Raw genomic sequence first — 24648 nt, forward strand, 5'->3', positions numbered from 1 at the left:
GAGCACTTATAGGCTTTGCCCTATATCTCAATAAACCATCACTGTTTATTCTTACATCAGTCTCTCCATGTTATTGATTGTGAGTAGCAATTGAATAGAACATAGGAAAGAGTGCAGTTAGAGTTCGGTTGGCCAACAAACTCATTTACCCAAGACATAAAAATGGCGACAAGGATAAAGAAAAGAAAATACCTTTCAAGACGGGTGAGCAACCATCTAGCTCCAGACCATTGAAAAACAATGACAATGCAGTGAAAGCCCACAAAATGATTAAGAGAAATACTTCCAGGCCTCCAGTGAGCGAACAGCAACTCAAACAAGTCAAGTGCTTTTTCTGCCACCACTATGGCCACATAAGGCAGCACTGCAGAGAAAGGCTAAAACAACACTATAGAGGCAAAGGAAAAATCATGAAATATGCCTCATGGAAGAGCCATATTTCTATTCATTATAATACCTCAAATTGGGTAGAACCGAACCAATCCAAGTAACCATAATGATCAATGAACAACCCATTAAGATGGAAGTTGAGATGGGAGCGTTGATATCCATCATTGGAGAGCAGACATTTAGCTATCTGAGTAAAGGAACCCATCCTTTGAAGTTAGAAGTTTTGGACATAAAGCGGAGGACATACATGGGTGAAGAAATAAGACTGAAAGGGTTATGTCAAGTCTCGGCGAATTGATGAAAACATAGGAAGGCATGCAGTTAGAGTTCGGTTGGTCAATGAACTCATTTACCCAGTCAAACAGGTAGATTTTAAGGTGTATCTTAAAACGAGGAGCGAGAGGGGCAGAAGAGACTTAGGGAGGAAATTTCAGATCTCAGGGCCGAGGCAGGTGTTGGCATACACCATTATGATAACATGAACTCAGTTCCATAGAACAAACATTAACTACAATGACACTGCTTAAATCAGTTGTGTATGTTTTTAAAACAATTATAGGCTGAAACTGCATTCGTCAAACTGACGTGTGCAGAATGATTGACATAGATAAACAGTGGATGAGTGAAAATAACCCTAGCACTGGGTTTAGACAGTAAACAACGTAATCCTCACTCACATGGTCTGTAATCATTTGGCCCACTCTGCAAGATTGCTTTCTTGTAAGTGCTACCACTCACCAAATATTCTCTAAATAGTTCACTGAATCATCAGTTTCAAGTTTCTGCAGACTGTGCATGGGCATTTTCTCATTATTTTTGAACACGTATGCAATATTTGTAGTTAAAAATACTGAATCTTCTGCATTGTAATACTTTATTAGACAATGCAAAATATCCAGTGCATTGTCTCAAGTTACATTCTTTATTCCAAAGCAGCTCCAACAAGCTCACCAGTCCTTGCCCAGTGTACTTCTTCCCAGGCAAGTGATGGCTGGTCTAAACTGTACTTTAAAAGTAGATTTTCAAGCCATGATCATCAGGGTTCACAAGAGGTTCCCAATGGCCTGCAGTGTTATTAGAACCCTCTCTATCTATAAAAATGTGCAATGTCGAGTTCAATCTAATACTTTCCTGCAATGTTTACTTTGCTGCTGGTGACTTATCTAACTTGACCTCACAAAGTCACATTTTACATTTCAGCTATAATTATGACTTGGGTTTATCCAAAATAAATACAGATGTATGGAGGTGGAAATGGTGCTATTGAGTTGTGTGCACAAAACAAGGAAAAGTACTTGGAAAGGAACATGGACAAATCTTGAAAGCACAACGAAGGCAGATTGTAATTTACAGTTCAGCTAGCGTCTGAAACAAACAGTGAACAGAGCAAGATACAGTGCAGGATGCAAAATTACTGCAAGGAGTCTGGCTTGAAGGCCAAGGATCAACCATTGTTCTAGCAGACTGGCATTGTTAAGATACATAACACTTTTGAAGTGAAGCACATCTGTCTACACATCCTTTCACCTCAAAACTCCAGTCAGTTCCTATCAAGTATGTAATTTCTACAGCAATACATGACTCTTCATCAGAAATCAAGTTGGCCTTCTGGACGTAGGGATCAAGGCCATCAATTGTGCAGTTTTCACAGTTAAAGATAGGTTGCTGCTCTCTGCTCAGTACCAAAGCTGAGAACTCAGATGGAAACTCAGATCTGCACGCACTTCCATTTTTTACTTTTGTATCCGTGAAATTGGAACATTTTCAGTTGCGTTTAGAGCAGGATTCCAGCTCTCCAGTTTTGCCCTGTGAGGCCAGGCTTTATACTTGGTGAATAATTTACTTACTGACAGATTATAAAACATTACATCTTCCTTCCTGTCCAATTATCTTCCTGCCTTCATCCTTCCATAAACACTAACTTATGCAGATTTCTAGACAAAGCAGTCAAGTAGCCACATGTAACCCAGACAATAGCAGAAGCTATTCAATCATATGGGGTGGGATAGCGGGAGGGGGTGTGGTGGAAAGAGGGAAGCAGCACAGCTAATCCTGATCCTATCATCATTCATATGGAGTTTCCAGTGGAGAGTCACTGAGCTGTAATTAACAGTACAGTCCTAGATGGAAGGGTTAGTTTAGGGGGTTTTTTTTTATTCGTTATTGGGACATGTCACTGGCAATGCTGGGAGGTTGACTTCAATCTTTGTACCCCCACCACCTTCAACGATATCAAGTAATTCCAAAATATATCTTCTATTCATATCAGGGACAAAAAGGGAGTTAAGATACAATTAGGGCATAGAATCTAGTTCCAAACATATTTTTCTCCCAAAAAACATTTTTCATTCAAGTGGATTTAAAGTTTTCTTACACTCAGTCTCCAAATGTTTGTGTAATGAAAAAAACACCACACAGTATTTGGGGAGGCACAGTATTAATATCCTCTGGTATCTTGTTCCTTCTCTCATTCCTGAAATCTTTTAATACTCACAATGCTCTAGATCCTCAACTTTCATTGTACCATAATAGACAAAATAGTTTATATATTAAGGGTCACTGAGAACAGGGGTGGTAGTATGATAGTAATGTTACTGGACGAGTAATCCAGAGGCCTAGACTAATGTTCTAGGGACAAGAGTTCAAATCCCACCAAGGCAGATGGGGAAGTTTAAATGCAATTAATTAACATATCTGAAATAAAATGCTTGTCACAAATCTGCTAGCTTGTAGTAAAAACCCCTCTGGTTCACCAATTCCCTTGGGGAGGTGGGGGGAGGAAATGGTCTGGCCTCATCAGCAATGTGGTTGAATGTTAACTGCCCTCTGAAATGAGTTAACAAGCCAGTCACTTGTATCAAACCACTACTGAAAGCACTGAGAGTGTATCGACACCACATGAACTACAGTGGATCACAAAAGGTGGCACACCACCAACTCCTCACAAGCAGTTAGAAATGGGCAAGAAATGCTGGCCTTGTCATCCCAATAACAAATAAAAAATCCTAAACTGACCCTCCCATTCTGTATTTCTATCCGTACAGGTAGTTAAATACACTACTCACTATGTAAACCATGCTCAGGACTAACATGTTAAAATATTATACTTGTATGATCTGAATCTATGTGGATGGGTGATAGAATGATAGTCTTTAGGGAAGAAAATACACAACTGACACCAGGAGCTAATGTGTTGTGATTTTATTGCAGCAATCAAGTTTCACAATGGATGTATGTGGGAGAACAGTGTCTAGTTCTAAAAATTGCACTGGCCAAGACTAACAATGTCTTGAAGCAGAAAGTGCAAGGGGAAGTCAGCATATTCAGGATGTCATAAAAATAGATAGAACACAAGTTTTGAGTTGCTTGCGTCATACGTACCAACTCCCATATCCTACTTGAAAATAAAATTAGATGTATAAGATGACCAGTCATTTGCAATGCAGACAGAAACAACCCCAACAACTGGAAATTCCGACTAATAAATTTCAATCACATTTAAAAATAATAAAACCAGCCTGCCCTCTAATTGACTAGATAATCCAACCAAATACAACTTTCTTCTAACTCGAAAGGCACTGCAAATACAGCTTTCTGCCTTAAAAGCTACACATAGATGAACATTAGCAGAATATTACTTGATACATTACATGGCATAATGCTCCTGTCCATATAAGAAAAGGTATTCAGTTACTGTCAGCAACACCACAGGAGATCTATTGGTGTTTGGGAGGATTTGAGGTATGTGAAACATGAAGTTCAATATGCTGATGACTACATTCATTTTTAATGTCATCGTAAAAACACATTTTTACAATAGCAAAATAACCTTAGAGAAATTGAAAGCCGGTCATTTAATATTCAGTGCTTCTTACATTGAACCAAAAACTTACAAGCATTTTCCAAGTAATTCCCTCCCAAATAATTAAACTTTGGTTCTCCTCAATTTGGGCTTGTTTACAGCAATTGACTATGGTCTTAATAGGACAGACCAATTTAAACAGAATTAGCAGATTAATGCAACATGCTTTACATGAAACAAAAACTGAAAATGCTGGAAAAACTCAGCAGGTCTAGCAGCATCGGTGGAGAGAAAAACAGAAGAAGTAGCTCTGAAGAAGGGTCATACGGACTCTGTTTCGCTCTCCACAGAGGCTGTCAGGCCTGCTGAGTTTTTCCAGCATTTTCTGTTTATGTTTCCGATTTCCAGCATCCGCAGTATTTTGCTTTTATGAGTTCTGGTTATTGAAAGAGGAATACATGCAACCTAATCTGTGCAACATTATGGAGGACCCACTAAAAATATTGTATATAGATATAATAAATAGATAAACTGAGAACATTCTAGTGTGGTACCCATTCACACTAGAAGATGCAGATAGCTCTTCAAAAAATGAGATCACACCAGTTGTGGAGCCATGTCCATCAATGTTAAACCAACTTACTCTGGTTCGATTCAAACAAAACTCTTTGCTAGCAAAGTAGCAGCATTAAACCGTGAATGAATAATTCACTAAATCAAAACAGAAAATGTGGAAAATGCTCAACAAGCCAAGCAGCATCTGTGGAGAGTGAAACAGTTACAATTTCAGGTTTTTGAAATCAGAACAGATTCTGCTATTTCCTATTTACACCTTCTCTGGTCCCATCATTTATTTCAGGCCTTATTGCTATCTCCTTTTGCCTTGCACTATCATCCCTTTTGTCCTTTAACCTGACTTGTTTTCCACCCTATTCTATCCCCCTCCCTTTGTCTGCCTCTGCACTTTCATAAAAGCCATTTCATCTCTAACTTTTACCAGTCCTGATGAAGGTCATCAACCTGAAATGTCAACTCTATTTCTCTCTGTACAGAGTGTTTACAACAATTTGAGTTTTATTTCAGATTTTCAACATCCGCAGTATTTTGCTTAAGAGAAGTTCATTGGGTACTTGTAGCAAAAAGGTTTTTTTTCTGTCTTGAATGTGATATATAAAGTCATCCAAACTATTTGCGGAATGAAGAAGATTGGGATTCAATCACTGAACTTTTGTGCCTCATCAGTCTCGAGTCAATACTCCTCATGGATAATCTTCATTCCCTCTAGAAATATCATAAGATGCCAAGCTTCACAGGCCAGCTGCATCAGGCGTTGGATCATTTATATGGCCTTCCTGATGTAACTCATTGCTATTCCATTGAATAATCTCTCCTGCTTGCTGATCTATTTCTCTGCTCCGCATTGGTTCCCATGGTAATGTGTCTTCTTTTTTAATTTGCATTTTGTGACTGGTTTTATGGACGCAAGTCAATTTGGAGATAAGCACAGTATTTCCTAATAACTATCCCTCACTGTTGTACAATGAATAATCCATAGTTCCGTAGTTGCTTGCATTATTAAACCTTGTAATTTCTTCATAGTTACTTCTGTAAAAAAGATATTATCTGTGAGATCATTTTTGCTCATACTTTTCACCAAACAGCTTGGTAGTAGAAACTCAGCAAGTCTGGCAGCATCTGTGGAGAGGAACACAGTTAACGTTTCGAGTCCGTATGAACAGAACTGTTCTGATCTGTTGAAGAGTCATACGGACTCGAAAGGTTAACTGTGTTCCTCTCCGCAGATGCTGCCAGACCTGCTGAGTTTCTCCAGGTATTTTTGTTTTTGTTTTGGATTTCCAGCATTCGCAGTTTTTTGCTTTTAGCTTGGTAGCAGAACCCTTTTCAATATTTCCCTCCAACAGTGGAACTGGAACTTGAAACTAGTTCAGACTGATGGGGTCAACTCACTCACCATATTCCTAAATGGAAAGACAGCTTAGAACAATGTCAACAAATCACTAGAGTAGATCCAAGCAAAGCCTTTTTCCTTGCTTCCTTCACTAATTGCCTAACCTTTCAATTATTTTATTGATACTATTCTTGTCAGCGTTTGTTTACCTTCGCTCATTCTTCCTAAACTCCAAATAATCCATTCCACCTACTCTTCCCCCTTTTTTGCATTCATACTGTTAGGATAGTAACTCCTACTCCAAGTCATTATTTTTCAGGACCTCTAAGCTCTGGCCATAAAAAGAAAAAAGAACAGAAAATATTCAAAATGTAAAGAATAAAAAAAGTCAGAAGTACACAGGTCAGTCATTATCTAAGACTCAAAATGGAAATCTTTACTTTTCTCATCTTCCTCTCCTCCTACAAGCAACAGACTTTGCGAATGCAGAGTTGGCAATCCTGGAAATGGAACTGTCACTCTGGCCGAACACGATTAGGCCAGCATACAACGCCTGAAGAGCCCCTTCAGCAGTCGTAGGACATGGTCAAAATTAATGTGGTGCATGGCTCAGCAATGTATGTACACAGACATCTAATTTCTCCTCAGAACATAGAAGAGGAGAAAGAGGAGATTTGGCAGAGGCATCTAAAAGTTGGAAGGGCTCAGGCAGGGTAAATAAAGAGAAGCTGTTTCCAACAGTTGAAGGGTTGAGAATCAGAAGACAGATTTTAAAGAGATTGGTAAAAGAACCCAAGACAACAAGAGGAAAAACCTTTTTTAAATGCAAATTGTGGTGAAGCTTTGGAATGCATTGCCTGATGGGCTGCTGGGAACAGGTTCAACAGTAGCTTTCAAACAGGGAATTGGATAAATACTTGGAAAAGAAAAAATTGCAGGGGTGAAGAAAAAGTCTCAGGAGAATGGAACTAACTGGATTACTTTTCAAAAAGAGTCAGCACACAACTGATGGGCTGAATGGCCTTTTTCTGTGCTGTACTATTCCATTATTGTTCCATGGGTGTTTTTTTTTTTAGAAGAAACCTGATTGGATTATTTCAATGTAAATAGGTTAATTTCACTGAAAGTGGATTGCCGACACCCGGAACAGAAATACTACATTTGGTCAACAAAAAGCCAATGCAAAACCTGCACAGAATTAGCTTAATTCAGTTTAACCACCCCAGCCAGACAAATTTGACAGGAACTTATTACGAGATGGTGGTACAGTAGTAATGTCATTAGAGTAGTAATCTAGCAGCCCAGATTAATTCTCTGGGAGCACATGTTCAAAGTCCACCACTGCCGCTGGAATTAAAAAGTCTAATGATGACCATGAAACCATTGCTGATGGCTGTAAAAACCCATCTTGTTCACTAATGTCCTTTAGGGAAGGAAATCTGCCGTCCTTACCCGGTCTGGTCTACATGTGACTCCCCAGATCCACAGCAATGGGGTTGACTCTTAACTGCCCTCCTAAGTGGCTGAGCAAGCCACTCAGTTCAAGGGCAGTTAGGGATGGGTAACAAATGCTGGCCTTGCCAGTGACTCCCACATCCCATGAAAGAATAAATTAAAAAAATAATTTCTCCAGTTCTTGCTAAATGCAAAGACATGTCTGCTATTTACTAGGCAATATAGCCTGTGAACAATGAATTGTACTGTCAGAGGACACTGAACATAGTCAGCATGGCTTTGTCAGGGGGAGATCATGTCCAACAAATTTGACTGAATTTTTCGAGGAGGTGACTGGTTGTGGTGATGAGGGTAGTGAAGTTGATGTAGTCTACACGGACTTCAGTAAGGCTTTTGACAAACTCCCACATGAGAGAATGGTCAAGAAGGTAAGAGCCCATTGGATGCAGGGCAATTTGGCAAATTGGATCCAAAATTGGCTTAGTGGCAGGAAGAGTGATGGTCGAAGGTTGTTTTTGCGATTGGAAGCCTGTGACGAGTGGTGTACCACAGGGATCAGTGCTGGGACACTTGCTGTTTGTACTGTACATAAATGACTTAGACGTGAATGTAGGAGGTATGATCAATAAGTTCGCAGATGACACGAAAATTGGTGGTGTCGTAAATAGTAGGGAGAAAAGCCTTAGATTACAGGACGATATAGTTGGACTGGTAAGATAGGCAGAGCAGTGGTAAATGGAATTTAATCCTGAGAAGTGTAAGGTGTTGCATTTTGGAAGGACTAACACAGCAAGGGAATAGACAATAAGTGATAGGACCCTAGGAAGTACAGAGGATCAGAGGGACCTTGGTGTACATGTCCACAGATCCCTGAAGGCTGCAGCACAGGTACATAAGGCAGTTAAGAAGGCATATGGGACACTTGCCTTTATTAGCCGACGCATAGAATATAAGAGCAAGGAGGTTATGCTGGAGCTGTATAAAATGTCAGTTAAGTCACAGCTGGAGTACTGTGTGCAGTTCTGGTTGCTACACTATAGGAAGGACGTGATTGCATTGGAGATGGTGCAGAGGATATTCACCAGGATGTTGCCTGGGCTGGAGTGTTTCACTGTTGAAGAGAGACTGGATAAGCTAGGGTTGTTTTCCTTAGAGTAGAGAAGGCTTAGGGTGGACCTGATAGAGGTATACAAAATTGTGAGGGGCATGGATAGGGCAGATAAGAAACTTTTGCCCTTAGTGGAGGAGAGAGTAACCAGGGGGCATAGATTGAAGGTAAGGGGCAGGAGGTTGAGGGGATTTGAGGAAACATTTTTCACTCAGAGGGTGGTTGGAATCTGGAACACACAGCCTGAGGGGGTGGAGGAGGCAGGAACCCTCATAACATTTAAGAAGCATTTAGATGAGCACTTGAAATGCCATAGCATACAGGGCTACGGGCCAAGTGCTAGAAATTGGGATTAGAATAGATGGGTGCTTAATGGCTGGCATGGACACGATGGGCTGAAGGGCGTGTTTCTGTGCTGTATAACTTTATAAATTCAGTGGGAGCAAGGAAACGGCTCAGAGAACGTGAAAAGCCTGGTTGAGCAAAAGGTCATTGGAGGTTTCTGAAGAAAGGGATGCAAATAGGCAATGGTGAGGGAAAAAGTCTTTCAAAATGGGGCAAGAGGCTGACAACGGTGCAAATTAGGGAGTGAGACTTAGTAGCAGCTGAAAGGGCTTGCACAGAGAGCGGTACGCAGAGATAAGGCCTAGGATGGATTTAAAAGGAGAGTTATGAAAATCTTGATTGCCTTTGACACAGAAAACCAGCAGAACTCGAGGGTGACAATGTGCAGGGTTTAGAACAAGTGATAACATTGGCTGCAGCATTCTGGATGGCTTGTAGTTTATGAAAGGCAGAAGCAGGGAGCCTGGGAGGAAGAGCTGTGAAGTGATAAAGCATGGATCAGGATGCCAGTGGTAGCAGAGGTGAAAGGAAAACAGCTTTGGTGACAGATAGAAAGCAGAGGTCAGAGGTCAGGCCTGAGCAATACCCACAAGACACTACACCTCAAGACTAATGGCAGAATTTTCCATGCCCGCTGGTGTCAGGCGTGATCGGTGGCGTGAGCGGACGATATGGCGCAATTGGCTTCACGATGACATGAAACCAGCTTGTGATCGTCTGCCAGATTTCCCGCCATTGGACGTGGGAACCTCATTGTGATACATCAGCTGATCATCATCAGGAGGAATCCTCCTCCCCCTGCCCGCTGGATCGTCCAACCACGTCGGCGGGAAAACAAACCGTTGTGTTTCACAACAGTACATAAGAGGCGTGCACTTTGAGGAGAATTCAGAAGTGAGTACACAGTAACGTCGAGCAGCACTCGCCAGGGTCGCCTGTTGGAATTCAAGCTTGAGGGGCGCTGGCAGATCGGGATTAAGGGCAGCCGTGACGTTGAGGCAATTTGAGATGGGGGGGGAAGACGGTAAACACAGCCCCGACTTTGAGGTGACTTAAGGAGTGGGGGGCTGGGGGTGCCAAGGGCCTGCAGTTGAATATAGCGCACAAGTATTCAGGGTGGGGAGTAGGGTGGCTGAGGGAAGTGGCCACACATTTGGGAAACCTGTAGAAAGTGACCATTCCTCTGAACTGAGACAGTTCAGGCGCAGCCAAATTGAGAGGATTGGAGTCGGGCCTCTAGCTTAAGCAATGCAGAGGGACCAAGTGCTCCAAAGCTTTTCACGCCTCCTCACCCCAGCACAGACTGTAAAGTTATGAGCATTTTAGTGGACAGCACAACAGTTGGGCAACTGCACACGTTGTACAACCTCCACGCTAAAGCTGGCCATGGAGCAGTCATTGCCAGAGGCGCTCACAGCCCTTTGCAAAGTCAGCTTCCTGATTTGGACCAGTCTCCCCCATGGTTCAAGCTAACAGGGCAGCCTTGCAGTGTGGGTTAGGAGAATGCCTGTGCCTGAGCTGAGAGCACAGCCTGCAGTCCAATGGGCAAAGCTGCTGCCAGTTGGTCATGTGGACTAGGGTGGAAGTGGTGGGATTTCAGGCAGCCATGCAGCGCACTAATCTCTGGCCATCCCCAGCACTCTCCGGGAATTGTTAAGGGGTCTGCACACTTAATCAGGACAGGATCTTAGTACACCCATGCTAACTCACACATCTCTGTCCTTCACCCTGCAGGAGGAGTACATCAGGATCATGGAGCCTGGTGAACTAGCTGTATGCCTGATGGCCTATAGAATGTGAAGACAACAGAGGAGAGAGCTACTGAGGCTCCTGGCTACACAGATGCAGGAGCAGCAACCTCAGGAAAAAAAGGGCGGCTGGGGCTCCCATACACGCTGCTGAAGAGACACAGCGACAAGCTGTCACAGGCCAGCGCCTAGTGACACCCAGGGTCTATAGACACTGCCTTTCATTCCTGCAGATGACCCAGAACCAGTGTCTCTGGAGACACACATGTCTAGGGAACTGGTCGGTCATATCTTCCAGCTACTGCAGGATTTGGCGTCATGGGGACATAGAGGACATCCACTGTTAGTGGCTGTGAAAGTGACAGCGGCGCCCAATTTCTATGCCAGTGGCTACTTTCAAGGCTCTACAGGTCACCTCTGTGGGATCTCACAAGCCTCCACCCAAAATTGCATCCATGAGCTCATGGATGCCATGTTTGCGAGGGCACTCAGCTTTGTGCATTTCACCTGGGACCAGGATACAAGGGCAATTGGATTCGCCCAGGTCTCAGGTGTCCCACAGGTGCAGGGTGTGATCGACTACACTTATGTGGTGCTCAGATCTCCATTGCAACACCCGATGGACTACATCACCACAAGGGGTTCCATTCGCAGAATGTGCAGCTGGTGTGCGACCACCAGAAACCCAGCCTGCAGGTCTGCACATGGATTCCAGGGAGTGTGAACAATGCTTACAACCTCAGTCGGTCACAGATTCCTGGCCACAATGGCAGGTTTTCATCCCAAACCTGTCATGTTATTTATGCACTCCCAGGAAACAATGCTGTTTCCATGGCAAGCGGACTCTCATTCACCCACCCACCGTCACCCTAAGAGAGTGTAAGGAGGACGCCTGCCAGTCCAGATGGTAAGTATGCCCGGCATGTGTGAGTGGTGAGTGGTCCCACCGGCGGGATGAGGACCATGACTGTGAGTGAGAGAGTGGATGGAGATGTCCCTTGAACTGGCAGCGAATGAGGGCCCTGTGGATGTGTGATGGATTTGTGAGTGTGAGAGTTGGAAGTGATGAGAAGGGTGACTTACCCTGGCAGAACGGAGGAGATCATTCACCCTCTTGCGGCACTGGGCGGCTGTCCACTTCTGAAGAGTGTTCCCGCTAACCACCGCTGGCACCAAGCTGGGTTAGTGCTGTTGCTTCCCATCCTGAGGCCAGAGCGGGTGTAGAGGACATCCCGTGGGCCTCCATGGCATCCAAATGGCGCTCGAGGGATGTGTCGCTGAACCTGGGGGCTGGAGTCTTCTTCAATTTCAAGGCGATGTCGTCCATGCAGCAGTGGTGGTCTGGAAGCACTGAGATGTGTGCTTGCAGCTGGACAGGTGTGATGCAGCAGCAGAGTGATGGCAGGTGGGTAAATGACAGCCCGCTCACCATGGAAATGGCGTGTTTCCTTGGAGTGCATAAATAATGGTGGGTTTGGGACGATAGAGCGTGAAAACCCCACCATCGCAGCCGGTGGGTAAAATATCGTTTTACCCCCCGCTACTGCACTTGGTGCAAATCTGGGAAAATTCCACCCTAGGTCTAAGGTGACAACCAGAGAGGGAGATGGAGTGGAGTCTGTAGGCATGTAAGGTGCTTGCTGGAAGGGAAATAAAGAATGGCTTCAGTTTTGTTAACTTTAAACTGGAGTGTTGACTCATCCAGGTCTTAATGCAGGACAAGGAATTGGAGGAGAAGCCAACAGCTGTGGGGTTGCTGAGAGGTGGTGAGGTAAAGCTAGACACAAACTGCAAAACTATGAAAGCTGGGGTGGTGATGGCGTATTGGTATTGTCACTGGGCTAGTAATCCAGCTAGCCCAGGGTAATGCTCTGGGAATGTAGGTTCAAATCCTGCTAAGGCAATTCAATAAAAATCTGGAATTAAAAAAACCCTCTGGTTCACTAATGTCCTTTAGGGAAGGAGATCTGCCATCCTTACCTGGTCTGGCCTACATGTGACTCCAGACCCACAACAATGTGTGTTGGCTCTTAAATGCCTCTGAACAAAGGCAATTAGGGATGGGCAATAAATGCCAGAGTAATGAATAATACTAAAACTGTGCTTCTAGGTAACATCAAAGAGTACAGGAGGAGTCCCAAAGCCCACTAAAAGAAAAAAGGAACAGTGGGGAATCTAATAATCCAAAAACAATTATAAATTCTCAACTTCATGGAATGAAAAAGAAAGCAAAATTAACCAATTTTCATTACTGAAAGAAGAGAAACAAAAGTAATCTCACATCCAAAGTAATGAAGTCCTTTATTTAGCTTAGCTGGTCAAGTCAAACTTTCATTTCCACAATTAATACTTGGGCTCAGCATCTTACATGTTAAACATGTGAACTATGGTCAAAGCAGAGCAAAGACAAAATACTGTACAAAAAAATCATAATGGTTTAGCTTCTCGAGGCAATGCCCATTCCCTAAATGAAGGTTCTCCAGTGCACGCATGTGAACACATTGGATACCTGAATCAGTAAAAGTGCTACTCCAGTCAAAACTATTTTAAAATTTAGTTTTGGTGAGTTCAGTCTCTGCCTTGTCAGGACAGTCACAGGTGTTAAACGTTGGACTAAGTTTTGAAATTTAGCATTCCAACATTTAGATACCAGAGCTATCAGATTATTGGGAATCCAGTCCAGTCTGTCTTCTCTTACAACTCTCCTCGACCTCATAGAATCATAGAAAGTTTATGGCACAGAAAGAGACCATTATGTCTGCATCGGCCGAAGAAAGGAGCCCCCCCCAGCCTAATCCCACTTTCCAGCATTTGGTCCATGACCCTGAAGGTTAGGGCACTTCAGGTACATATCCAGACACCTTTTAAATGAGCTGAGGGTTTCTGCCTCTACTATCCTTTCAGGCAGTGAGTTCCAGGCCTCAACTTCCCCGTATGTGAATTTCCTCATCTCCCTGCTAATCCTTCTACCAATCCCTTTAAATCTATGCCCCCCTAGTCACTGACCTCTCTGCTAAAGTAAATAGCCCCTTCCCATCCACTCTATCCAGGCCCCTCACAATTTTGTACATTTCAATCAAATCACCCCTCAGCCTCCTCAGTTCCAAGGAGAACAACCCCAGCCTATCCAATCTTCCCTCACAGCTGCAATTTTCTAGCCCTGGCAACATCCTTGTAAATCTCACTCTCATTGCCAAGGCATCAACAGTCAGTTGGCTGCGAGCAGCAGTCCCTCCATTAGTGAGCTCCATTAGACACATGCATCCCACCAGATCAAAGATTATGATATCTGGGCCTTAACAGGTGAGCAGCAAATATGTTCCATCCTCTTGCTGAATGCTAAAATTGACCCTAACAGAATGTAAGTCAGGCAGCTGCTCTAATGAAGGGGGCCCCTGGGGAAAATTGCCCCAACCAGGTTTTACAGTCTGAATTAATCAGTGTTTTGTGACAGTTTACATGCTGGTAATCAAAACGCAAGTGACAGCTGAAGAAACTCTGAGAGTTGGAATTGCCACTGTGAAACACCAAAGTGGCCCCCCACCAGTTTTTCATAACCTCTAAGTATAGCTCTCATTAGGATTTAGGCACCCAATCACACATTGATGTTGAACGCTGTGAATGAGGTTCACATGACACATTATCATCTGAACCCTCATCTAGAGGAACCCATTTTGTGCTGCTTTGGAACTCAGTAGGGAAGCTGTTTCACTTGAAAACCGAGCAGGTACGCACTAAACCCAGATCCAAGGGGGTACCAGATTTCCTCACTCCCAAACTGGTTTTGATAGCACAGTGCAGCTTTCAGTCCATCAGAACATTCCAAATCTAAATTGGCTTTTGAAAACATAAGTACCTTTTTAATAAACTGACAACAATCATTCCTCAAACAGCACCAATGCAGACGAGGACATGTTAGTTTTACTGCCTTAGCAATTGGTCTAAAAACTGTCAGTAATAAAGCTACACAATATTGCTGTACTGTTGCTGGGAATCCCCAAAGCAGCTGTAAATATTCCTTGTGCGGCACGGAGATGTGAACATTTACCTGGTCTCTAAATTTATAGTGCTGGTGCTTTCCAGTGAGTCTCTCGCCATCTCTCTCACACACACACAAAACAAATCTTGTGTTGTAGACTGACAATGGTTAAATGGGAAGAGGGAGAAAGGGATAAATATTGGAATATGTGCAATAAAGCTACACAGATAACACAAATAAAATAATAAGAGCAAGCTCCAAAGTAATTACCGTCTTGTAATCTCACCAAGGGTTTCAGGTGACCTCAATCTACAACAGTGAAGCTGTAGGAGTTTGTGACCATCATCTGCAACCCCAAGATAAGAATCAGAAGTCTTGGAAACTAGCAGTTCTTTTTTTTAAAAAAAAAAATATCATAACATTCACGGGCAGTTCAGTTCCATTTTGAGCATTTGTTTGCTCACAATGGATGTCATTATTTACATCAACTGCTCCATGCAATTACTGCCAGGACATCCACATTTAGGTTTAATATTTTTTGTCGTAATCAATGCTGCTATTTCATCAGGTTATCAACCAATCAGAAAATAATTAATGTACAAAACAATCACATTTAAAATGAAAGCATAAAGAAATAAAAAGGAACTCTGCAGAAACACCAGAGCCAGGAGGCGCACAATTTCTTAATTAGCATTTGCATGCATTCACCCATCGTTTATCTAATGGCAGCTGACACTTTATAATCCTAAAAAGGACTTAAATTTAGACAGTCCTGAACCAATAAGAATGTGTTTTCCAACTTGTCATGGGAATCTTGCTAATGTTCTAAAGAAAAAACCTTAATTGCTTTAGTATATGATAACGCTTGAATTGAGTGTTTTTACTGCCCCATTTTTGGTGGGAATGGGACATTAACAAAGTCACATTGGTGGTAAAATTTGAAAACGGTTTCCTGTTCAGATGTGCATGCTGCCATCTTCAAGTGGGCTTTCTTTTAGGTGGCCAGTGCTCCAGCCCATGACTTGTAACCTAGGGTTCAATAATATTTTTAGGATCCTGATGCCATTTTGGCTACAGGAAAACATGGCGCCCTCTGGCTGCTGAACCCAGCCACTGCCCATAGCAGGAGGATAGTGTCCCAGAGAAGCCACAGTGAGCTGCACTGGAAAGGTTAGTCATTTTTAAAAAGTTGATTCCACTGTGTGCCTTCCTCATTCAACCAAGGATCTGTAAAGAACACATTACCAAATAACTACAACCATCTTCCACATATATACCTCCAGTGCTCCAGGAAGTTTATACTGAGTATTTTATTTATTCATGGGATGTAAGCATCGCTGACTAGGTCAGCATTATTGCCCATCCCTAATTGCCTTTGAGGTGGTGGTGGTGGTGAGCTGCCTTCTTTAACCGCTGCAGTCCACGTGGTGTAGGTGCTGCTAGCGAGGGAGTTCCAGGATTTTGACCTAGCGACAGTGAAGGAACAGCGATATATTTCCAAGTCAGGATGGTGAGTGGCTTGGAGGGGAACTTCCAGGTGGTGGTGTTCCCATGTGTCTGCTGCCCTTGTCCTTCTAGATGGTAGAGGTCGTGGATTTAGAAGATGCTGTCTACGGAGGTTTGGCAAGTTCCTGCTACCACTTTGCATTGGTAGTGGAGGGACTGAATGTTTGTGAATGGCATGCCAATCAAGTGGGCTGATTTGTCCTGGATGGCGTCAAGCTTCTAGAGTGTTGTTAGAGCTGCTCTTATCCAACTTGCCTTTAAAGAGAAGCTGAACTTCAAATACTGTAAACCATGTTTTTATAAAGTAAATTACAGTTGCTGGAAAATACAAAACAAAAACAGTAAACGATGGAAACACTGAACTTGTGACTCAGCCACAATGGAGATAGCAGACAAGTTATGGGTTTGGCTTTCACTTTTTGTCAAAACTATACAGGAGTTATACCCCAAACATTAATTGTCTGTTTACCCCACAAATATTGACTGACTTGTGGGGTGATTCTAGCATTTTCTGCTTTTGAATTATATTTTAATCTTCTTATTTTAATGGAGGTACATTAGCAAACCACTAGTTATCAACTCAGAACTGACCGGGAAGAGCATTAAAAGAAATCTTAATCCTTAATCCTTAATCCAGACCTGCATCTAATCCTCCAATCCAGGTCTTTGAAAAGGGCATTAAACCAGAATTTAAGTCTTAGTCACAACTGGCACATACTCAAAAAAGTCTCTCTTAAAATTATATCAGGAAAATAATTAACAAAGCACAGGTTCCAATAGCTCACTGACAACCAGAGTTCCAACAGTTTTTGACAATATTGACTCTTGTGTTGCTTTTTTACAAATTCTGTGTGCGGTGCATGTGTGGGTGCTGGTGTGTACAGTGTACGCATGCATACGTGTACAGATTGAGCACGCGTACAATGCGTTCTTGTCTGTGTGTTCATCAATGTGTGAGATAACAGACAATAAGTCATGAAAGTCCTTTTGTGAATTTTGACGTAGAAAAAGCACGTTTCACTAAAAGATCGTGGTTGCTTAATAAGATAACTTTAAATAAGGTATTAAAGACAAACTTCTGAGACTTAAGTATCCTGTAATGAGTGTTTTTGATGAGTTACAGTTCAAGACTGTCTAAATATTAAAATCTTGCACATTGCATGCTTCCTCCAAGCATTATACTTATTCCCTATAACATTTTCACCTAACAATTCGGTGGCAACACCCCTATTGCTATAAAAGGGTGTAGCCACTAATTTGCAGTGAGCAAATCTAGGGGAGATTGGTTACTCATCACAAAAATTCTATCACAATATCCATGAATTGGCTCTGTGGAGTTTCACAAAAGTGAAAATACAAGGGAGGACTAACATGGCAATCAGCCAACAACACATGTATATAGATCAGTTGAGACCATGCTTCTCAATGACATCAGAAAAGAAACAAACTGGGGGGGGATGGGGGCAGGGCAGGCGGGGGGGGAACAGATGAAGAATTAGAATTATTCTGAATACTTCTACTCAAAGTTTTTAAGCATGATCAGTATGTTTTAGAAAAGCAGAGTGTCTCCCATCACAAACAGAGCAGTGCTGACTGAAACCTGTGTTTACAATGTGCTTTGGCAAGTTGCACCTCACAAAGGGCTGGAATTCCTGGAGCAGTCAATTTCAGGTTCTTCCCTGGGATTTCAGTTCTCTTTTAGTTACCAACACTATTCTCTTTTATAAAATGTACCTGGTCATCTATTTGTGCACTGCGTCTCTTTCATCTTCATCTTATGTACCAAAACCTCTCTCCAAGGACCTGCTGTCGACTGGAGGCCCTGTAGGATTGGTATAATTTGGACTTTTGGAATAAGCTTCTCATTCAATATTTCAGCTCCAAAGATCCATTGCAAGTTATACCACTGAGTCCTCTACCCATTACTTTCCTTACTGAGATGATTGCCTTTACCTGAATGGCCTCATAGACTGGTCTCATAGATGAACTCTATGTACTTTAGTTAACACATCATTCAATGCAAGTGTCTTCTATAGGGTTGTATTGTCTTTTCCCCATTTATCAGCCATATAACTGTGGCAACATTCTGTTCAATTTCAAGTGTTGTAACAGTGACAGCTACCAACAATAGTACACGAGAACAGAGCACAGCCCTTCTCTCCCAAAGAAAGTGAGGCTCATGAGTCTGCAAAGCAGCAACACTGATTTACGACAAGGATCATTTTTGCAGATAAATGGCTTTGCCTCCGTCCAGATATCTCTTTCTGTTCCTATCCACATATCACCTACATACTGTCATTGCTTTGTGGTAGACATGTAAATCTAATATTAATGATTGACAACCAATAGAACATTATGAGTCACTTTCATTTCTGTTTATTTAACTTTATATACACACCACTATGTACAAATAATTGGAGGAGCTCACATAGAGGGGACGTTGTAAAAACAATATTTTTGACATTTTTTCTCCCTTACTACTCTCCCAAAGGCATTGGCATTTTCATTCATTTCTGGGATGTGAGCAGAAATTATTTATTGCCCATCCCCAATTGTCCATAAGGTGGTGGTGGTTGAATTGCTGGCTTCTTGACGTAGTTTCGAGTTATCCTTTGCCAAGTCACCCAAATGTCCATCCTTAGGCTTTTTTGACCACGAAGGGCATCACAGCCAAGCTCAATTCCAACCTCACCCAATATTCACACAAAGGCACTTTCTAACAGTCATTACAGGGTAGAATAGAAACCCTGTATAGCCCTTGAGAAGCAGCAAGTTTCCTGCTGCTTATCCAGCAAGTACCATCATATGCACTGGGGCAACAGCCTGCAAGGTTCTGAGTAGTTGACTGGTCTATCTTTCCAGGTTGGCTGGTTAACGATCAGCAGTTCCCTGGAGCAACATATACTTGCCTAGCTTGAATATCAAATTACACAGCATGTCACAGAAGATTGGCCAGATTCCAATCTTTCATCATCAAGTATAACACTTCAGTAATTTATTTTAAATGAGATGTAAAGTAATGACTCGATTGAACAGTTACAATAAGGAGACCGAACAGAAGACAAAAAGGTATTTTTTTTAAAAAAAAGAGGATTGATTGCCGAGGGGGAAAAAATTGCATTTGTCCCAAAATAACATTACAATAATAATTTTTCTCTGAATTTATTTCCGATTCTCATAACACATGGCGATTATGCAACAGCATGTTGCCATTATTATGATATAAAAGTTATATTGACAAAGATTATATTATGCAGAAGACATTTAAATTATTCAAAACGTTATGGACATATGCACTTCCATCATCGTTTTCTATTGGAAATTCCGATGTCCATTTACAATGGAAATTGCCCATGTAAACCTGTCACGCATGTCCGTCAGCGGAGACATTTTAGCACCACCATTGATGGGAGGGTACAATCATATCACAGCATGTCAAGTCTATATGGGCAACATCCATTGGAAATGCACATGGGAATTTCAAATGGAAATATAAAAATAAGGACAAAATGTATGGGCAGAGTTCTTAGATCAGCGGGTGGGTGCGCACTCGACCCAATCGGGCGTGAAATCACGCGAGATGATGTCGGGCGAGTGTCCCGATGTCATCCTGCGCTCACATGATATTTCGGTGGGCGGGGACACAGAAGCTCGCCTGTCAACAATTAGGACAATTAAAATTTGTTGAAGTTCCAACTGTCCCCAATTTTTTGTGGTCCACCCAACCCTACGGTTGGTAGACGGGCGAATCTGCCAGGCAGACTTTGCATATTTAATGAAACCTTGCAGAACTTTCATCAAGTATATGTTCAAGTGACTGAATGTGATGCATGGACATTTTTTTGGGGGGGGGGGGATTTTAAAAACTTTATTTATCGGTTTTAAAGTTTTCAGCTCCCTGAGGCAGCTCTCTGTGCTTCAGGGAGCTTTCATTCAGCGCTTGCCCACACCCGCACTTATGTCAGCGCCCACCCTCCTCTCACACCCACCCCGCTCCTCCCCCTCCCTGGCAGCGCTGAGTATTTCAGTGTGTACTTCATGCTAGCTGACCATTAATTGGCTGGCTAGTGTGAAATCACGGTCAGGGGCTGCTCGCAGGCGGCGATCCATTCCCCAGCTGCTTCCAGGTCCACCAATCGCGTCCACACAGGGACCTAAAAATCCTACCCTATGGCTTTTAAATAGAGACTGAATTACGACTATATGCCCTGATCTAATTATCCCCTGACATGCAGCCTAGGCTACATTTGGGCTTGACATCTGGATGGAATTTAATGCCAACCCAGCGACAATTTTGCAGGTCGGGGGGCATTTAATTGGGCAGGAGAGTGCAGGGTGGGGACCCCACCACCTTCTTGCCTTCACCCTATTAAGTCTGAGGCTGGAAGGCTCATAGACAGCCTATTCACCAGAGCCTAACTGAGGCCCTGATGGTAATTGAGGTCCTTAAGTGGGCAATGCCATCGCTGCTGGTATTCAACAGCAGGGAACACAAAAAGTGAAACATTGAGAGGTTTGTCTGCGGGAGTCCAGGGGGATGGGTTGGAGTGCACCTTGTTCAAACATGCTCAATGCATGATCAAGAGACCCAGCATCAGAAACCCGGGGTGCACACTATAAGCAATCCCCCTTTCCCTTCCATCCAACACCCCCTCCCCACCAGCTGATGCCCCCTTCCCCGTGACCCCCATTCACCTATGGCTGGGTCACCCCTTGGGCCCTAAATCCTGGGGAAGGCAGCCGCTCAACAGATAAGTGCCTGATGGATACTTAATTCCATCAGGTCTCCCCCAGTTGAGGTAAGTCGGGACTCTAGTTGGCTCCCCAGCAGGCGGGTGAGTTCCCCATCACCAATACTAAATTCTATCCTCTGTGTGCACAGTCATAGTAGATTGACTAGTTTGAGAAAATTAAGTACAATTCCATCATTCGGTGGGATTAACAGTTAACAAGAGGGAAACTTTTCCTCTCAGATATGCTCCAGACTCCAGTGGCTTCATGTCTCATATTCAACAAGTCTACTCTGATTCCAAGAAACAGTACCTGTTCAAAGGGTCAGAACATCATAAGAAATAGGAGTATGCCATTCGGCCCCTCGAACCTGGAATGGCTTCACCATTTAATAATATCATGGCTGATCCGATCGTGGCCTTAACTCCATCCACCTGCCGGCCTTGCCTAACCCTTGACTCCCTTGTAGATCGCAAATCTAACTAGCTCAGCCTTGAATATATTCAATGACCCGGCCTCCACTGCTCTCAAGGGAAGAGAATTTGCAGGATTAACAACCCTCAGAGAAGAAAAGGAAGCCCCTTATTTTGAAGCTGTGTCTCCTAGTTCTAAATTCCCCCACGAGGGAAACATTGAAACATAAGGTGCTGAGAGGATAAGATCACCTCTTATTCTTCTAAACTCCAATGAGTATAGGCCCATTCTGCTCAACGTTTCTTCAGCCTTCTCTGAACTGCTCCAAACGCAAGTAAATCCCTCCTTAAGTAAAGAGACTAAACCTGTAAGCAGTACTCCAGGCGCAATCTCACTAATGCCCTGTACAGTTGTTACAAGACTTCCCTACTTTTATACTCCATCCCCCTTGCAATAAAGGCCAAAGGATTGGAACAATAAGGTGAGGCTTATCATTGTATATCCACTCAAACACTGAAACCACCGTCATTTAGGGCAGGTCACTCCCAACTTGCACCTTTTCTTGTACATTTCCAAGCAATGGATAGCAAAGTTTTGGTTTAACATTGTATCATACAATGCTACAGTTTGTACAATAGCAATTTTCTGAGAGTGATCTTGAGGCTCTAAAATAATCTTGCACTTCAGATAGCATCACAAACTATGAAAGCAAAGCTTGTGCTTCACAAATCAATTTTTTTGGCTGACATCAAGTGTCAAATGGGTGTCCCATGTCCATGATGCTTATTGTGATTCAGATCAAGAAGATTCATGTGTGTGAATTCTTAGCACATATAATCAGCCAAGAATATTGACACTTTTTTTTTTACGCCTAACATGTCATTTGCAACATACTCAAGCAGTGTTTTTCAAAGAAATAAATTGCCAATATATTGTGCAGTGAAGAAATCAAATATTAAAATTTCTTTAATTTCATGAAAATATCACAACTGTCCCTATGGCTAAGGGAAAGACTGAACCGGACTGATATACGAACATATGAATAAGGAGCAGGAGTAGGCCATTCAAGCCTACTCCACCATTCAATACAGTCATGGCTGATGTGAATGTAATCTCAACCCCACATTCCGGCCTACCCCCAATAACCTTTCACCCCCTTGTTTATCAAGAATCTATCTAGCTCTGTCTTAAAAATATTCAAAGACTCTGCTCCCACTGTCTTTTGGCGAAAAGTGTTCCAAAGGCTCGTGACCCTTAGAGAAAAAAATTCTCATCTCTTATCTTAAATGGGTGGCTCCTCATTGTTAAAGAGTGGTCCCTAGTATTAGATTTTCTCACAAAAGGAAACATTCTCTTCCCATTGACCCTGTCAAGACTCTTCAGAATCTTATATGTTTCAATCAAGGCGCCTCTTACTCTTCTAAACTCCAGCGGATACTCTTCTAAACTCCAGCGGATACAAGCCTAGTCTGTCCAACCTTTCCTCATAAGACAACCCACCCATTCCAGGTATTAGTCTGGTAAAACTTCACTGAACTGCCTCCAATGCATTCACACCCTTCTTTAGACCAATACTGTATATAGTACTCCAGATGTGGTCTCACCAATGCCCTGTATATTTGAAGCATAACCTCCCTACTTGTGTATTCAATTCCCCTCACAATAAATTATAACATTCTATTAGATTTCCTAATTACTTGCTGTACTTGCCAGCTAGCCTTCTGCGATTCATGCACTAGGACACTCTGCATCGCAGAACTCTGCAGTCTCTCACCATTTTTATAATATGCTTCTTTTTTTAAATCTTTCCTGCCAAAGTGGAGAATATTACACTTTCCCACACTAAACTCCATTTGCTAGGTCTTTGCACACTCACTTAACCTATCTACATCTCTTGGCAGCCTCCTTGTTGGTTGGACTGTTCTCCTTGGAGAGGAGAAAGCTAAAAGGAGATTTGATAGAGGTGTTCAAAATCAGGAGGGGGCTGGATAGATAGGGAGGAACTGTTCCCACTTGTAAAAGGCACAAGAATGACAGGGCACAGATTTAAAGTGATTTGCAAAAGAAGCAAATGTGATGTGAGGAAAAACTTTTTCACACAGTGAGCGGTTCAGGTCTGGAGTGCACTGCCTGGATGTGTGGTGGAGGCAATTTCAATCAAGGCATTCAAGAGGGTGTTAGATGATTATTTAAATAGAAACAATGTGCAGGGTTAAGGGGAAAAGGCAGGAGAATGGCACTAAGTCAAAACGCTCAACTGGAGAGCTGTTGCAGACACAATGTGTTGAATGGCCTTCTCCTGTGTCGTAACAATTCAGTGATTGTGCTCTCTTCACATCTTACTATCTACCTATCTTTGTATCATCAGCAAATTTAGCAATCATACCATCCAAATCATTTATCAAAATTGTAAAAAAGTTGAGGCCCTAGCACTGATCCCTGTAGCATACAATTTGTTACATCTTGCCAACCAGAGAAAGTCATTTATGTCTACCCTCTGCTTCCTGTTAGCCAGCCAATCTTCTATCCATGCCAATATGTTATCCCCTACACCATGGGCTTGTATTTTCTGCAACAACCTTTGACGTGGCACTTTATCAAATGCCTTCTGAAAATCTAAACAGAGTACATCCACCGGTTCCCCTTTATCCAAAACATATGTTTCCGCTTCAAGAACTCCAATAAATTGGTTAAACATGATTTCCTTTTCACAAAAGCATCATGACTCTGCCTGATTACCCTGAATTTTTCCAAGTAACCTGCTATAAGGTCTTTAATAATAGCTTCTAATTTTTTCTCTATGACAGATGCTAAGCTAACTGGCCTTCAGTTTCCTGTTTTCTGTTTCCCTCCTTTTGTGAATAAAGGAGTTACATTCACTATTTTCCATTCTAATCAAACCTTCCCCGAATCTAGGGAATTTTGGAAAATTAAAACCAATGCATCAACTATCTCACTATGAACAAGCAGAATTGAAATGTTCCAGTTACATATATACTTCATTAACAAAGACCTTGTACTTCAGTTTTTTTTAAACCCTAAGTTGTTCACTCACTGATTTTTGTATTTCTATACATCATTCAATAATAATATATTGATGGAAAAAACAGACATTTAGTCTAACTCAGAAGTAACAGCATCAAGATAAGAGCAGGAATACCCAGTGAGACAACTCATTTCATTACAGTGTTTTATGAAAGGACTTGCCAATTGTGTCATGGGTCTTATTCTTTAACATTGCACCAATAGGACTGTTATCCA

The 24648-nt window shown here is 42.4% G+C and overlaps 1 protein-coding gene across 4 annotated transcripts in view; it reads right to left on the reverse strand.

The window, feature by feature from the left end:
* si:ch211-210g13.5 (inactive phospholipase C-like protein 2) overlaps positions 1 to 24648 on the reverse strand; it is a 220955-nt gene that overhangs the window by 190803 nt on the left and 5504 nt on the right. Inside the window, exon 2 of one of the 4 annotated variants that reach the window (XM_041173692.1) lies at positions 15007 to 15082. The exons of the other annotated variants lie outside the window; for them this stretch is intronic. The gene's annotated coding sequence lies outside the window, so the exon portion shown is untranslated. The remainder of the gene's footprint in view (positions 1 to 15006; positions 15083 to 24648) is intronic. 4 annotated transcript variants of the gene reach the window in all.

The sequence above is a fragment of the Carcharodon carcharias genome, chromosome 23 (assembly GCF_017639515.1).
Source record: "Carcharodon carcharias isolate sCarCar2 chromosome 23, sCarCar2.pri, whole genome shotgun sequence".
NCBI lineage: Eukaryota > Metazoa > Chordata > Chondrichthyes > Lamniformes > Lamnidae > Carcharodon > Carcharodon carcharias.